The sequence below is a fragment of the Vicugna pacos genome, chromosome 5 (assembly GCF_048564905.1).
Source record: "Vicugna pacos chromosome 5, VicPac4, whole genome shotgun sequence".
In the NCBI taxonomy this organism is placed as follows: Eukaryota; Metazoa; Chordata; class Mammalia; order Artiodactyla; family Camelidae; genus Vicugna; species Vicugna pacos.
In genome coordinates, this window is record NC_132991.1 from 77,897,453 (window position 1) to 77,914,335 (window position 16,883).

Here is a 16,883-nt window from a genome sequence, read left to right on the forward strand (position 1 = left end):
CTCTAGCCTGAACGCCGGGAGTTCTTAGCGTGGAGCTGGGCCGCCCAGCTTCACGTGTGTCCCCACGTGGGAGCGGGCCTGGGCCTCCCCCTCAAAGGGCCGGGATGTCTGCTCTGCTCTGAGGTACCTATCTCCCTCCTTGCTGAGCAGCAAACAGAGGAAACGGGCTGTTTTGTTGGGCCTGTTTCCTTGGACATACCATCTTCATTATTTCCCCGTGTAAAAAAGTGATGAAGCACCCTTAGTCCCAGCTGAAAAAGTCAGAAACTCTAAATAAAGTGAGTCTTTCCCAGAGCTGGCACTCTGTGGCCATGGCGCTAAGAGAGAAAAGAGTAACAGTTTTGTTCTGCCTTCCAGGCACCCATCAGACTAAATGGTACAGCAGGGTGAGCTGCTGAGAACTTGGTTTGTATTTCATAAGGATGCTCGCAGTCCCTCGCAGAGCACCGCGCTGTGCCAGGTACTAAGATAAGCACCTTCGTACTTTGGTACATTTGGGAAGGTGAGACACAGGGAGACCAAGTAACGTTTCCAAGTCCACTTAAGTAGTGAGTGGTGAAAGCCAGATTTAGATTTGGGTGGTCTGCCTCCTGAACCTGTGCTCTCAGCCACTTCACTACGTGGTCTCCTGAGGGAGACAACTCAGTGAGGCACGGCTGATGTTTCCCCAGCTTCTAGCAAAAGAGAACTGGACAGCTGGGATTTTGAAGGTCAGCTTCCTCAGAAGCATGTTCACACGCTCAAACCCTGTTGTTGGAGAACAGAATGGGTGCTTAGTGTTTCAAATTCTCTTCAGAACTGGAAAGAGGCTTAGAAGCTGCAGGTTCTGTGGGGACGGATGTCTGAATCTGCCCCGGTGCCGTGCTTTGGGAGAAGACAATGACTGTGTGTGTGTCTCAAGGAGGGACCCTGAGAGCGGGGCGGATGCTGCAAGGTGCCAGGTGAGGAAAGAGTTAAGTTGCCGCCCTTGGGCAACATGGGCCGTCTGTGTGCGGCTGTCTTGTAGGGACAGGAGCACAGAGAGATCGCTGCCTCCACAATTCAAAGCAATGGCAAGTGTGTGGTAACAAGTGAAAACACTAGTCTTCTTTCATGGCAGGGACAGTAGGACGTGGTGGGGACTGTGGCCAACTGTAGCACAGGTCCCCCCTAAAGGGACAGCCGCCACTCAGAGGTAGCCATGTGGGTATATGGAGTGAGGGGCATTTTTTTTTTATTTTTTTGAGAGAAAGTCTAAATCTAGATTCTCCTGTGAAATATCCTGGTTTTTAAATGTGCACTCAAAAGTCCGAGATTTTAAGTTCTTGCTGCCCCTGAGCTGTGGCTTGCAGAACGCACTGCGGAGGGTGGAGTCCTGTGGTGTTACTTCCGGTGGTCCTCCTTGCGAACCATCAGCTCTAACTTGGAGAGGCCCAGCAGCGGCCATTGCACGGCGCCTGGGACAGTGCTGGGAGCCGTGGAGTCAGACGAATCCCCTTTTAGAACTCTAAGTCCCAGGGATAGGGAGGACCCACAAGGGTGACACTGAATCTCTGTGATTAGCTTATGGGTGGCTTTAACCTAAATTGGAGGAATCTCAGGGATGTGACCTTTCTTGGTGTCCTGGGTGAGGCAAAGCAGGCAGTTCATACCCCTCATAACAGCTGCATCGTATCCCTCACAGCAGCCCTGAGAACCGAGAAACAACCACCTGGTGTTAGCGGACTCAGATGGGCCAGCTGGCCCAAAGGGACACAGTGAATGGGATTGTAAATACCTGCTCAAGGACGCGGAGTCAGACAGACTATGTTCCTTGTCTCACTGCTCAGCAGCCGCGTGGTCTGGAGCAACTAGTTTCTGGGCCTCTGTTTCTTCATCTCTGTAAAATAAATGTGAAGCAGTACCTACTAGCTGTGACACAGGATGGACTCATTTAATGTCCCGAAAGTGCTTAGCACGATGCGCCTCTCCTAATGAGAACACGATAAACGTTAGCCGTCACTCCTGGTCCAAGTCCAAGTCTCCAGACACCACAGCCCCCGTGGCCGGTATTTGAGATGTGCCACACGAGCAGCGCACACACACGGTGTCGGAGTCTCAGGAGGAGAACAGAACATGAAACAGCTCGTGAGTGCTTTCTACCTGGATTACATGTTGAAATGGCCACACCTTGGGTAAGTTGGGTTAACGAAAGCATATCATTAAAGTTAATTTCACCTTTTTCCTCTTACTTGTTAACGCGGCTACTAGAAAGTTCAGCATTCCTTGTGTGACTCACGTTACATTTCTATTGGACAGCGTTGGTCTGGAACCTAGAATAAAGCCTGACCCAGAGTAGGCCCTCAAGAAGAATATATAGAATGTATGAGTGAATGAAGGAATGATTTCCATAGATATCTCAAGCCTTTGTCTTCTTACTGGAGCTGTCTGCCCTCCCACTGGCTCCGCTCCCACTACAAGGAAGGCCCACCACGGACTCTCAGCTGTCATTCATCATTGGACAGCCCTCCAGCTCCCACACCCCACGTAACAGGGGATGGAGGCCCCAGGAGAGGAGGGTCTGGAGAAAGACACACACCCAACAGATGACAAAGCAGAGAGCAGAACCAGAACGTCTGTGCCTGAGCGTAAACACTTAAATACTGTCTTGTTTTGCCAGCGAACCCCTAGATTTTCATAAACACGTCTTCTTAAAGGCAGGTGGACATTCTCAGGGTAAGGTACAGTAAGTGGTCACGTGGATGACTAGCGAAAAATGAGCTCTCAGGAGACCAGGCCATCCCTCCCACTGAAACCTGGACCCCAAAATTAAGGTCAAGCTCTAGGAACCCACCCCTCTAGGAAGCACTGAGGTTGTGGGGGCCCTGTCTTTCTTGAAGACAGGAATCAACAGTCCTCTCATTTGGGGCATTCTGTCGTGTCTTTAAGTAAAAGGGCCTTGGGGTGTCCTTGTAATAGTGATAATAGTATTGGAAAAAAGCCAAAAGAGCTGGCAATAGCTCTTTGGAAGTCTCTGAAATCATTATTATTGGTCTAGAGAGGCTGCCAGTTGGCACTTGCTGGGCTGTGTCTCAGCTCCACATGCGCACATGCACGCATGCACACACACACACACCACTACCGCCACCACCAAAGTGCAGAGTTGGGGCCCAGGGAACCATGTGCTTGTCAGTAAAAGATTTTGAACAATACACTTAGAGTCAATTAAATCCAAATCTGAGACAGTTACATAACATCACTGATACTTGCAGGGAGGAGGGCCGAGAAAGGCAGGTGGCAGCACCAGAGAAGAAGGACCAGGGGATGCGAGAGTGATGAAAAGATAAGAAAAAGTGATGAAAAAGATAAGAAAACAGGATGTTTTCTCCAGTGTTATCACTTTCTGAAAATGGTTGTGAGTCTCTCTGTCCTATTTCTTCCTGGACCTCAGAGCACTTTGCAGGTCACACTCATTGGACCCAAGCCCCGGCAGGACACACAGGTGAGCAGAAGCCATTCTTCCCATCCAGCGGACGGGGAGTGCTGGCCTGGGGACTCAGAGCACAGCTAGGGCAGAACTAGGAGCCAGTCTTGCATGTCACAGGCACTGGCTTCGCCCAGCTGCACACGGACGACAGGCCATTCCCCAAGTGCCCGGAGGCCCCAAAGGAGAAACAAAGCTTCATTCTCATTCTTGAGGATCTGAGAAGGTGAAAAAGGTAGAATAGAAACACTTAATGTTCAAGGAAACTCAGACCAAAGCAAGTCAACAACTAACCACAACTGGACAGGGTTGCGGGCATAGGAAACAGAAATACTGCTGGGAACACTGCTTCTAGCAGAAGGTAGAACTGAATTTTAAAGATGGAAGAGGATGTTATTTGACTAGAAAGGAAGGAGGGAGGGAGCCTTCTGGCTTGGGGGTAAGCCCTTCAGGCCTGGAGGCATGGTGTGAGCAGGTGGATAAGCTGATTGTCCTTGCTGGTGACCAAACAGAGCACCTGGATGGGGACCATCCCTGAAGTTGCTTTTTTGACTTAGTCCTATGCAAGGTGGTAACAGGGAGCTCGGAAAGAAGGAAGTAGGGTGGACCAGAAATCATCCTTTTGGTCATGGCTGTCATTGGTGTCCTTGCCATCTTGCTTAACCAGCAGTGCTTTCCAATGAAACTGAGTTTCCTGTTCTCAGGGCTCCAACCACGATGTTTTGGGGTCTGGTGGGGGCGGGTGCTGAGCTGTAGGAACTCGGTTTGGCCGGCTCCCTGGAAACGTCCACCTGCTGAGAGCTCCAGGTGTCTCCCCGACATCGTGATGAACATGACACAGAACGCAAAAGTGGGGCAAGTGCGAGAATGAAATGAAATAAAGAAAAGGGAGCAACCTGTGAAAAGCCAGCAAACAAGACGCCATCAGCAGTGAAAGTCAATGAGACAAACACCATCTGGCCCTGAAAATGAATGGAGCGAAAAAGGACAGGCTCGCCTCCTGGGGATCTGGGCTCCAACTGGGCGCAGAGTGGCGTTTGTGCCTGCCTGAGACCAGCCTGGGCGGGGGGCAATCGAGAATGTGTTCCTGCAGAGCAGGACCTTGGAGAGACTTTTCCCTTGATAAGGTATCAGGGGCATATTTTTACTTGATGGGAACTCTTCAGCAGGAAGGAACTGCAGTAGCTGCTTTATTTCCATCTGCCCGCAGAGCAGATTTTGGGGATTTGGAGACAATGAGTTGTCCGTGAGAAAGCACAGCTGGTTTGCATCTGACCACCTGCATTCCCTCATCCACTCCCACATTCGTTCATCCCTCTCCTCCGCCTCCATGGCTTTAGTCCATCCTCAGTCTCTCGCTCCCCAGGGCTTGCTGGGGCCTTCTGTCTGGACTGCCTCCCTCTTAGCCTTCCTCTGCATGGCTGCCAGAGCCTCTTTCCAAGCCCAGATCTGTTCTAATACCCCGGTCTTCAACAGCTCCCCCGCTCACATGTAATAGCCACCCTGGTGGGGCCACGGCCAACCCGCCCACCTCATCTCTTGCTCCATCAGCCCTCCCCTCACCTCAGCCCCCATTCTGTTCCTGCCCAGCTATCACAGGCCTCCAAGGAGCCCCATTGTTTAATGCTTTGGCTGTGAGCTAAACAAAGGTATTTTAGCTTAATTCTCATTACCTGGGAGACAGGGCCCTGGCAGAGACGGGCCATTAGGTATAATTAGGCTGATAGGCAACATCCCTTTAGTGATTAACAAGCAACAGAACAGGCTTCTGCGCATTCCTCATCCTGGAGCCTCCTCCCTTCTGTCTTCTCCTTCATTCCCTCACCTATGTGCGTGCTGATACTTATTTGGGTATGAAGTTCAAGTGGGGCGACCTCGTGTCTCCAGCTGTAGGAAGCATAATCAACAACGCGCCCAGCTGCTGTCCTGTTGGTCTGCCACCACGGTCCTGCTGGGGCCACGATTCCTGTGGGTGGCTCCCAGCCAGCGACTGGGCAGAGGGGGACCCAAGGCAGCCCCATCCAACAAGATATGAGAGTCCTCCAAGGGCAGCTTTGGCTCAAGGACTCCCCATTCACCTGGCCAAACTCTTCTTAGAGCTGCCCTGCAGTCTGAGACCCTTCCTACCCCACCGTCCTTTCCCACAGGTGTCAGGTCGGCTCTGGGGTCTGAGGGCTGTTCCTGCCTCCTCTGCTCCTTCCACCACTGAGTCTCTTGCATGTCTAACCCTCTCTTGGCGTGTGTAACAGGGAAATCTGGCTCTATGTTAGATCTGTTTCTTTTACTTTAACCTTTGTAAGGAAGAAGTTAACACATCCCCTCCGGAGGCTGGCTGGAACCAGGTCTTCACCCTCTCCCTTTTTAGTGTAAAAGAAGTCTGAATTCAAACTCGGGGAGGATGGTTCTCTAAGACATTAGTTCACCATCTTCTCAGTCTGCTGGCTTTCCAAATAAAGTTGTTATTCTTGCCCCAACACCTAGTCTCCCGATTTATTGGCCCGTCGTACAGCAAGCAGAACGAGTTCGGACTCGGCAACACGTGGACCGGAACTAATGCACCAAGCTAGCATCGCCTCCCTCTTGAAGACTTTCCTGACCTGCCTCAGGCAGAACTGAATGCTCGCTCTTCCATACCCGCCCCTCTACCGTGGGTGTACTTTTCATGCCTGCACCAATGGCTCCTCGCTCTAATCGTCTGTCTCCATAGCTGCTCCCATTCCCATGCTCCGTGAGGCCAGTGGGTTTACTGTCTCCTTTGTCTCATTACCATCACTGCCTAGTAAAGTGCCCGTTGTATTCAGATGCACCATAATGTTTATGAAACAAATGAATGATTGATCTGGTTATTCGTGTGTATCGTTTCCCGTTGTCCTAGGTCGTGTATTAGGTCCTGAGGATGGAGAGGTTAACAAGTCAGAACCTCTGCCTTTAAGGCACCCTCGGGCTGGCTGGTGGAAATGCCATGCATACAACTAGTTTATAAGTGAGAATGGAATAGCTTCTGTCAACATGACATGAACAAAATGATACAAGAACCCAGAGGAAGTCATGACTGATTCTCACTGGGTGGTAGAGGAGGCATCAGGGAAGGCTTCCTAGAGAAAGTGGCCTTTGGACTGGGCCACGTGGGCAATGTAGGATTTATGCATGGGGCGTGAGAGGAGGGACCTTCCAGGCCAGAGGCTGCATAAACAAGGGCATGGAAGGGTGACATGCTGAGGACTATTTTGTTAATTTTATTATGAAAATCTTCAAGTATACACAGAAAAGAAAGTGCCTCCCTGGTTTGACCTTCCCTTTTGTTGGTGTTGTTGCCGCTGAAGAAGGCTTTGTTTATTCGATGTTTGTTTGTTTATTCTGCCTGATTCCTTAGGGTCTTCATCTGCCTCGGAGCCCAGAAACAGCCCTCACCTTGTTTGTTTTCTGAGTCTCCACATTGTCAATCTCCTTGACTGACTTTCCCAGTTGCATCTGGCAGCCTCGGGGGCCTGGACTGGCACCTGGTAGGCTTCAGGCATTTGGCTGGACAAGCAGGAGCCGTCAGTGACTATCCCGGCTGGCACATCCCTGGGCAGAGGACTGATGGGCTCCTATGATTAGAGCCCAGTGGCTGCTGAGGGCTGGAGCCCGGGGTGGGCACGGGGAGGGTAGGGTGGGAGTGGGGGTGGTGCTGGCATCCTGCATCCTGTCCACCGTCATCTGCTGTTGGAAGGCATTCTCTGGCTGCGGCTTGAAAACCCTCACCTAGGGGGGATTTGGAAGGTGGCAAAAGAGAAGTAGGAGAGAGAAGGGGAAAGAACCAGCTGTCTGCAGCCTGGATGACGTTGGCTCTGTGCTGGCCAGCTTTGCCTGCGTCTTCTTAGGGCACACACAGAGCTGGACTAGCAGGTGGCCACTCTCAAAGATGGAGGCAGCAGATGACCTCAGTGCCTCTCAGCCTGGCTTCTCTCACGTCTGTGCTGGCGGCAAAAACTCCAGCTCTCTGGGAGCTCCAAAGACTTCTTTAGAAACACTAGTCTGGAGGCCCATGGCCAAAGCAAAGGTGGAAGAGGCCCCTTCTATAACCCAACCTGTGGTCCTCCTCCCTGCCACTGCCGTCCCTTCAATCAGCAAATAAACTCTCAATCGCAAATTTCCTTGCCCTCAAACCTTCCTTATCATAGAACCACAGACACACAGAACCATGGGAGCCCCCAGAAATCCTCAACCCCACAGCCCTACAGGGCGGCCCCTCCTCCAAAGCGAAGTTCTCAGGGAAGGTGAGCTGGGACTTCCGCCGACTATAAGGCACCTATTTCCTGAAAAGATTTTAACCATTGTTTTCAGTGTTAATGAAACTAGCTTCACAAGGGATCTTAAAGGAACAAGAAAAGAAAGGCCACAACCAGAAAGATAAAAATTATGAGAGGAAAGTCGCATTGGTAAGGCAAACATACAGTAAAAGTAGTAGGGCAGTTTCAAGTCACTGAAGGGTCCACCCTACATGTGTACCATACTTTTTAAAAACTGCACAAATATCACATGAGTTTATTTTTTTTAATTTTTGTTGCTTTTGTTTTGCTGTGTTTTGGGGGGGGTAGTTAGGTTTGTTTGTTTGTTTTTTGTTTATTTATTTTACTGGAGGTACTGGGGATTGAACCCACAACCCCGTGCATGCTAGGCACATATGAGTTTATTCTTATTATCAAAATGTAAACAACATAAAGAGAGAGAAAGTTTCTCTTCACATCCCCCAACCTCACCCTCTTCCAGAAAGAAAAAGCTTGAACCAGTTGGGTGGTATCCATCCATACTCCTCGGGAGGATAGCATTTTAAAACTGAAATGTGGGTTGGGTTCTTTTTTGGATCTTCTACACATATATGATCATTGTGCATATTGCCCTGCAGACGATGTTTCTAAGTTAACAATCTGACATTGAGATCTGTCCCTGTCAGTCCTTCCAGGTCTATGGCGTTCTCTCGGATGCGGGTGGCATCCCATGGTTTCCGTACCTCCCATGTCATCACTCCCATGTTGACAGACATTTAGGTTTTTTCCAATTTGCTTCATTATTATAATGATTCAGCTCTGATGCTCGTTTCCTAAGCTCTTCGAGAAGGCAACATCTGCTACTGCCTCTCTAGGAGAGTTCCAAGGAAATAGAATTCCTGGGTTGAAGGGCATGTGCATTTTAAATTAAATAGAATACTACCAAATGGCCCTCAAAAATAGCACAGTAATTTATCCCCCTACTCACAGGGTGGGGCAGTTGCCCCCAGCTGATGTACCCAGCATCCACTCTCATCTCCTTTTCCCTTACTGTGTTTCACAGCAGGAGCTGAGAATATAAATAATCACTTCCCCAGTCCTTCCTGCAGCTCAGTGTGGCTATGTGACACATTTCTGGCCAAAGAAGGATACACGTGGAAGCACCGAGGAGTAGAAACATGGTTCTGGGAAAGCTTTGGTTTTTCCCAATATACAGGAGGAATGTGACAGGACCACTTCTTCTTTCTCTCCTCCTTTGAGCTATCAGATCATAGTCCACTCGGGACTGAGGTTACAGCCACAGGTGACAAGTCAACAGACTAAGGATGCCTGAGCAGAAAGACAGAGAGAGCCTGGGTTGCCAGTGGCGTTACTGAGCAGCTGGATGGATGCCAGCAGCCGCTCGCTCTGGATGTCTCATCGCAGAAGGAAATGAAAGCCCCAGTTGTTTCAGCTTCTGCTAGTTGAGTTTCTGTTACTTACAGCTGAATGACAACCAAGCAGAGTGTTGGTGCGAGGTACCCATTTTTGCTTTCACTTAACCTTGCTTTTAACACCCTGTGGTAATGGTACAACTCTCTTACTACTCTGTTGAACAATAAAATGATAATAGCAATAATTTATTCACTATCTACTTTATATGCATTACCTCTGATATTACAAAGATCCTGAGAGGCAAACTGATTATCTTTATTTTAAAGAGAAAGAAACCAGAGACCAGAAAAGCAAGTGACTTGCCCACATTCACAGAAGAGTTGTGGCTGCTTCCATAGGTCCCCATACATAAAATCAGGAACCCAGGGTGGTTCACTTAGTCTGGTAAGGACAATAGCAGTAGCAGTAAGGTGGCACACTTGGAGGAGGCCATGCCATTTACATGGTCAATGCCAGGAGAATGGGAAACCCTTTGGCTGTGGCCGGTGGGTCAAGGTCTTGCTCTGAGCTTTGCCTCTTACCTTCTGCTTTGAATCCTGGTATCCTGGCTTCTGTCCTGTGGCCTCGCAACTGGACTCTGCTCATTCCTATGCCCTTGAATCAGAGTTCTGATTAAGGTCTGTCTACTTGTCACGTTAGGTCCTGTCTCCCCGATGCAATCTTAAGAAAAACATTTTAAGAACTCTTTTCACGTATGCCAATGCATATTACCTTCCTATTTAATCACTGATAACCTTGAACAGATTCACACAAATAACTAGGGTAGAATAATAGTTGCAAATGCTTCCACTGTGCCAACTTGGGCCCCGAACCAACAGGAAAGAGGGCCAACCCGTTCCAGTGATTTTGGCCCCAACCAATGCACCATGGATTTCACCCAAAACTCTTGTCATGGGGCATATGGAAATCTTTGTATTCATGATGGGTATTTTTGGTTGCAAGTAGCATATTCAGCTTAGAGTAATGAGAGCAAAAATGGAACTTATTGGAAAATGTCCTGGGCAATCTAGTGGAGAAACTGACTCAATCATGGATCCAGGAGAGAATCAGTATTGTCTCTCTCCTGCTTTTTTGTTTTGCATGTCTCCACTTGACCTTATTCTGAAGATAGCTGCTTTCTACATGGCAGAAAGTGAGCTCTGGCATTTTCCCCAACTCCCAGCTAGCAATCATGTTGGAAGGGAACAATATTTCCCACAAGTGCTGATGGGAAAATCCCAGGGAGGACTTGGAATGGCTTCAGTCACATGCTCATTTTTGAAACAATCCTTGTGGACAGAGAAGTAAGATACTTTCATCAGGCCTGGGTCATAGCCCCTCTTCGGTGGCTGGAGTGATTTTAGGGATTCAACTCTACCAAAACCACATGGTATAGGTTTCCCATGGAAAAGAGTACTTCTGTGTACTAGGTAGACCAAAGCAACAGAATGCTTTGGTGAGACTGTACCAAAATGATTTGAGGAATTGTGGGTGACGTGAGATAATGCTTGAGGCTTTTGAGGGAGGGACTAGGACTTACAATGCCACCATGAGTCACTAGACAGGTGTGGACTCAGCATATTCAGGGTGGTGGCAACTCCAGAATTTCTACATCGCTTCTTGGAAGAGATATAGCAGCCTGTGTTGGAGGGTGTGGAGGGTCGCTCTCTCAACAAGGCACCCCTTGGGATGGCCACTGGCTGGGGCAGAAGAGGTAATATCCCTAATCCAACTTCTAGACAAAGAGTTTGCTAGAACCGAGTGGCATGGCAGAACCCAGAGGACTTGCAAGAGATGGACATTTTCTTGCCTCTCTCCACATGTTACCTGGGGTCTTGGTCCTCCTGAGGAGATCCAAAGAGCTGCCCAACCAAGGGGCCTGGGCCCAGTGTCACTTTTTAGGGAATGCATTTGTCATCCACTCTTTCTGTATATGTGTCTGGGTGCCAAATGCACACACACAGTTGTGAACTTCTTGGCTAAAAGAACTCAAGACACTCTTCCACCTGTTTGATGAAGATTGAAATTCCACTACTTACTAGAGTTACTTATAGAATTACTCCTCTTGCTTAAGAATGATCTCCTCTTAAAGTTGCTAATTCCACAGGAGAGGGAATATAGTTAACTTAATTATTTACAGTTTGTAGGAAGAATCTTGTCAGGCTCTTTCATGAGAATAGCTTTTGATAAGAAATCCTGCGCCTCTTTTCGGAGTCTAGCAACCAGGCAGTGAGATCTTTGAAGGTGGTTATATCTGGCTTATACTTGAGACTCCCACCTGGCAAAGACCTTCCACATAGCAGTTTCTCGCGGCAGGTTTTTATGAATAATCTTCAGGTTACTTCAAAATTTCCAGTAAAACTAGGTTATACACAACTGTAAGTGGTAATACTTTGGGTTAGAGGCAGACTTGAGGGCGCGGGAATCTTGTCCAACATTTGGGCTTACCCTGGAGCCAAAATAAAGAGATGATATTAAAAGAGAGGATGGAAAACCTGAGTTCGGGAGATTCTGGAAATTCGAGTAGGAAGCAACTGGGGAAAATGTTAGGGTCTGAATTATTAAAAACCCCGGTGAGGGCATCACCCTTCCCATAGCATGCGGGATGGAGAGTTTTCAGCAGACCTCAGCCGACTTCGGGGGGCAGGTGTCACAGATGGCATCTGGATTATATCCAGCTGGTGTAGGGCTCATTCACTTTCCTCCAGTGCCTCTCGAATCGGAATGAACCTTTTAAATACATTTTTACTTTTCTGAGAGGCAGTATAATGTAGTGGTTAACAGCCCAACATATGGCACCAGACAGCATAGATGTAAATTCTAGTGCTGCCGTGCACGGCTACATCACCTTGGGCAATGTGCTTAACCTCTCTGTGCCTCAGTGTCCTCACCTGAAAAATGGGAACAGCAGTAGTTCTCAGCTTTGTGGGGTTGTTTTGGGGGCATTAAATGAATTAACATACCTAAAAAGTTAGAGATGAGGCTTGGTATACAGAGGGCACTGGATGTTTGGTTATTTTTATTGTTTTTCCAGTGATTGGTGGAAAGGACAGTATTAGGTGGAGAGACTGAGTGTCCGCTTTCTTATTTATCAGATGCAGGAGCAGAGTGTCCCCTCTCCATCAGAGAGGGCCCCCCAGGAGCACAGATGCCCTGGAGGTGCTCTGTGCCGTGCTGCCACCTGCCCCAGGGGCGGAGCCTGTCCTTGCTGGCAGGGCCTTAGGTGGACGGCAGAGCTCTGGACTTCAACCAGCACCAGGGCCACTGAGGTTGCTCGGGTTTCAGGACTTCCTCCCTCAAAAATTAAGAAGGCACGGGCACAGGGTGAGCCTGCTTCTCTTTCCTTCCCCAGACTCTCCTCGACCACAGCTCCTTCTCTTCCCTAAACATCTGCTGAGCCCTTGGATCACAACTGAGTGTGATGGTGAGGTGTTTGGTACATGGTTATGGGTCACTCATTTAAAGATGAAGGACTCATCTCGGTGATCAGTGGTCAGGGGGTCCAGCAGGACGGCACTGAGGCTGTAATTCTCATCAGACTGGGGCTTGAGCAGGAAGAAAGCCTTCACCCAGTGGGTTCTTACTCCCATGATGGGCTGAGTGAGGAGTAGACAGGATATGCCAGAGGAGGGAAGAGGCAGCATGAAGAAAAATCTCTGGTCCCCTGTGGTGGGACAAAGGTGCTTAGCCACCAACCCAATGCAGCCCTGACCCTGGACTCAGATCTGGGGTGAAGCCAGTCCCAGATCCTCACCACTAAGTGTCACCTTGGAGTGTCACTCTATTGTTCATGGCACCCCAAGCACTTCCCATTTCCCACATGCCCTTTTGCCAAGAAGAGAGGTGGAGATGTGCGGGGAGAAGGGTTGAGGACCACTGCCTCACAGCTATAGAATCAGACCCTTACAGGTGGAAATCATCCTCGACTGCTTATTACTTGTGAACACAGTAACCTGAGAAAAGGTAATAAGGAATAATGTAAAATGTGTTTCTCCCTTTGCCCCCCTGCTCTCTCACTTCCACAATATAATGCATTCTGCTTACAAAGCACGTCTTTACTCTTAGAATGTGGTGGTGGTTGTATCCAAACCATGCCTCCACTCTTTGCTATGGCTTTGTATCTCATGGGCAAAACAACGAAACAGCAGTATATTATCTCTAGAGACATATAAATTCTCTAATTTTGGTGGTTCTGTGCTCTAAGATAGTGACAGATTTGAATCTCCTGGTAGACAGGGACAAGGAGTCCTCCTAAATTTTGTGAGCTATGATTAGACACCCCCAACCCACTCTTCTGCACCACTCCCTTGAAACCAGAGTTCCCAAATAGGAAAATTTTTAACTTTTTTTTTTATATATAGAAGGAGAGGACTCTGTGACCCCTTAAGGAATCTGGCCCTTTGTCTATAAAAAGTGGTTGAATTGTGTCCATTGTCCTTTCAGAATTCCCCAGTATCCAGACATAGCCAACTTTCTACTATACAGGCTTCCATTCAGCCAGTATATTATCTGGACAATATCAAAAATTATTAGGTACACTTAATTTTTTTTGTAGGGGACAAATAGTTTATAATTATTTAGTTCCAGTTTCCCCAACCTCCAAAATTTTTCAGTAGATCTCTACCATGATGACCTCCCTGTGTTGTCCTGACCCAGATTTCCCTTAAATTGGTGCCAGTTGTCCTGCAGGAGTGGAGGCTTTACAATCAAAGCCAGGTTGCCTGGGATGGAATCCTGGCTGGTGATTATGAGCTAGTGACCTAACCTCTTTGCCTCAGTGCCTGCATCTGTAAAGTGAAGATACTGATGGTACCTGCTCCATCAGTTGTTGGGATACTACATGTGTTCATATGTATAAGGAATTTAATTTTCCTGACACCTAGCAGGAGCTTTAGGTGTGAGCTGGTACCTTGTCCCATGCGTGGGGCCATGCTTGCAAATGATGTGCAGGTGAATTCTCTGGACTGCTCCTCCTGGGGTCTGCACTAGGTAACTCCACAGGAAGTCTAGACCTTTGCCTGTGGTATGAGGATGATTTGCACATTTGTGAAAGGACGGTGGTCTCAGGTTGTCAGCATGCACTTCTGCTTCCATCCCCAGAGGTACATATAAAATATAAAAACCCAGTTCATTCATTTTTTGTACCCCAAAGCTCCATTCCCCAAGGCACAGGGAATTTCCCATCCTGTTGGGTATAAATGGTATTTTCATCAGTCCACGGTCTGGAAGGTATTTTCGCCCATTGCATTAAAAGGATGTCACAGGCTGCAGATGAAATGTCCTTTTCTACTCCATGACTGACCTTGGGAGCTAGAGTGTAAGTTGAAAGAAGTGGAGGCATATCTCTTGTGTTCTGGAAGGTCCTCCTGTTCTCTTCCATGGGTGTCTTATTCACTCAAAAATATTTATTGCGCACCTTCTGTGTGCCAAGCACAGCTGTAGGTCCTGGATACATAGTGGTAAACAAGGCAGAAGTGGTCCCTGATCTCTTGGTGCTTACATCATCAAGATCCAACAAACTCCAGAATCCTATTAGAACTTTTCATGAATCCCTTTTTCTTCAATTACAGCATTTTCTGAATGGGAACCCTACATGAAAAGAAGATTCTGAAGTGCTCCATGAATCACCAAAGAAAGGCAACACAATGGCCACTGTAGTTTTGTTGATGTACATATTTTGTTGCACTCTGATACTTTTTTGAAAATAGATAATGCATATCTGGACACATCTATAGTTTTCTTTTTTTTTTCATGTCAGCAAAAGATGTCTTTTTATTACTAAACCACAGAAGGATTTTTGAATGGTGGTTGCTGGCAACTCACCTACAAGCTGAACATCAGCCACGGTGTAAATGGTATTTTCATCAGTCTAACATGTGGAAGGTATTTTCACCCTTTGCATTAAAAGGATGTCACAGGCTGCAGCTGAATTGTCCTCAAAGACCAAGACGCAGGTCAGTGATCAACTTTCATTCTGTTTTGTATTTTTAATGTATTAACAGTCCATGTTCCCCTGAGAAAGTGGAGGGTGCTGGTGCAGATGGAGAAGGCTGGGACAGCTTCCTGGTTTCCAGCCTCTGGCCACCAATTTCTGAGCTTGGATATTTTTAATGTGCAGCTCCAGACCATCCTTCCATGTCTAAGGAAGTGTGTGGACATGCATCTTTGTGAATTCACTAATGTTTCAGTACTTTAACCACAGTGGAGAATTCAGTGCAGACAGCACCGGTGTCTGCTTGGCAGCATCTGGCCAGCGGGGTCCGTGTCTGTGTGACCCAGGCCCACGTGGCCCAGCTGGAGCCCCGTTGCCTGGCACCGTGCCTCTATTTTTCTTAACATTTAATTAAACTGAATGGTCTGTTCCTTAGATCACACGGAAAATTAGATATGTTCACTCTACATGAGTTACTTCTGTGATTTTCTTGATTTCCACTCATTAGTATGTTTTCTTTGTCCATGTCCTTTGATCTCTCATGAATTATGTCTTTTCTGAGCCTCTGGATTGTGAGCTTCATGAGGGGAGGACCCTTCCTAAGCCTGTGCACAACCCACTGATGATGTGCTGACCAACTGCCGGCCTCAGGAAGGAGGGCCAGATCAAGCTGGAGGGAGGGGAGGTCTTTTCTGCTGCCTCGTGATATGTCTGAGCCCTGTCCCGGGGCCCTGCCCTTGGGGGCTGTTTTCTGATCTTCAAAGGAAAACTGTCAGGGAGAATGAGGTTGTAACACACTCCACACCTGTAGTTCTCCCTGCTTCCCTGAAATGACCCAAGGGGGTGGAAGCTCTCCAAATTCCCTCCCACCGCTAATGGTGTCTGCTTCCAGGAGTCCTGGGCAGAAACCCGAGGAGAATTGGGGAGGGTTGGTTCTCCTTTTGACTTGAAGGAATTTGATTGCTAGGAAGCCAAGAAGAAACCAGGAGTCCCAGTGCTTCACTGCAGGTACACACACGCACACACACACACACACACACACACACCTGGCCTGCCCCATCTATATCCTCAAAGGAAAAACGATTTCTTGTGAGGGACAAGACCCAAGGGGTACAGCAGACACAAGGGAGAGAGAAGCTCATACCAGAGGGAAAACAGGACAGAGAAAGGAAAAGCTCACATAAGGAAAAGACACTAGTGGTAGGGAAAGAAATTTTATTTTCAAGCTTTTAAGAGAATAATACAAACAACAGAGAGTTTTAAAAAAACCCTAAAAACTAGTTTAAAAAAGTACTTGACAGTGTCCCTTTAATACCCACGGATGACGCGGCCATTGTGCAACGACAACGAGAAACTCTGCAGGTGACCACCCAGTGGCCTTCCCTGGCAGGATCCCAGAGCCAGCAGGTGGGCTCCAGGGATAATGCTCCCTGCCAGGGTCCCTTGGCCCCCTCGCCCCAGCTGCCCGGGAGGCACCAGGGAGCACGGAGCACAGAGGGATTAGCCGAACTGCCCTTGGGGGAGCCTCCCGTGCAGCCAGGAATACTTAGATAGGTCTCCACTCCACTCCTCGGGGCACATCTGGTCAGCCTCCTCCCATTCCCCCCTGCAGCTCTCCTGGGAGACCCTGGGCAGGAGATGCCCTGCCTTGGGGGGCCCTGGGCTCAGCACGTACCAAGCCAGGAGAGGCCATGGCACTGAGCATGTCCTGGCCATGCGTAGGGTTGGGTGGTTGGGAAAATCACTCCTGGATTGGCAGCTTTGAAGGCTGAAACCACAGCAGCAGGACTGTGCTTGAGACACCCACAGGAAATCTGTATTCTTCTCTAGTTGTATGCATGTGTGT